Source organism: Mus caroli, chromosome 5 (assembly GCF_900094665.2).
Source record: "Mus caroli chromosome 5, CAROLI_EIJ_v1.1, whole genome shotgun sequence".
Classification (NCBI taxonomy): Eukaryota; Metazoa; Chordata; class Mammalia; order Rodentia; family Muridae; genus Mus; species Mus caroli.
The window spans coordinates 52421913-52423219 of NC_034574.1; positions in this window are offsets into that span (position 1 = coordinate 52421913).

The window sequence follows — 1307 nt, forward strand, 5'->3', positions numbered from 1 at the left end:
TTGTCAAATGCTTTTTCTGCATCTAACGAGATGATCATGTGGTTTTTGTTTTGAGTTTGTTTATATAATGGATTACGTTGATGGGTTTCCATATATTAAACCATCCTTGCATCCCTGGAATAAAACCTACTTGGTCAGGATGGGAGATTGCTTTAATGTGTTCTTGGATTCGGTTAGCAAGAATTTTATTGAGTATTTTGCATCGATATTCATAAGGGAAGTTGGTCCGAAGTTCTCTATCTTTCTTGGATCTTTCTGTGCTTTAGGAGTCAGAGTAATTGTGGCTTCATAGAATGAGTGGGGTAGAGTACCTTCTAATTCTATTTTGTGGAATAGTTTGTGCAGAACTGGAATTAGATCTTCTTTGAAGTTCTGATAGAACTCAGCACTAAACCCATCTCGTCCTGGGATTTTTTTTTTGGCTGGGAGACTATTAATAACTGCTTCTATTTCTTTAGGGGACATGGGACTGTTTAGATCGTTAACTTGATCCTGATTTAAGTTTGGTACCAGATATCTGTCTAGAAATTTGTCCATTTCGTCCAGGTTTTCCAGTTTTGTTGAGTATAGCCTTTTGTAGAAGGATCTTATGGTGTTTTGGATTTCTTCAGGATCTGTTGTTATGTCTCCCTTTTCCTTTCAGATTTTGTTGATTAGGATGCTGTCCCTATGTCCTCTAATGAGTCTAGCTAAGGGTTTATCTATCTTGTTGATTTTCTCAAAGAACCAACTCCTCATTTGATTAATTCTTTGAATAGTTCTTCTTGTTTCTACGTTGATTTTGCCCAAGTTTGATTATTTCCTGCCGTCTACTCCTCTTGGGTGAATTTTTTCCTTTTTTTTCTAGAGCTTTTAGATGTGTTGTCAAGCTACTAGTGTGTGCTCTCTCTAGTTTCTCTTTGGACGCACTCAGAGCTATGAGTTTCCCTCTTAAAAATGCTTTCATTCTGTCCCATAGGTTTGGGTACATTGTGGCTTCATTTTCATTAAACTCTAAAAAGTCTTTAATTTCTTTCTTTATTCCTTCCTTGACCAAGGTATCAGTGAAAAGAGTGTTGTTCAGTTTCCTCGTGAATGTTGGCTTTCCATTATCTATGTTGTTATTGAAGATCAGCCTTAGTCCATGGTGGTCTGATAGGATGCATGGGAAAATTTCAATATTTTTGTATCTGTTGAGGCCTGTTTTGTGACCAATTATATGGCCAATTTTGGGGAAGGTCCAGTGCAGTGCTGAGAAGAAGGCATATCCTTTTGTTTTAGGATAAAATGTTTTGTAGATATCTGTAAAGTCCATTTGTTTCATAACT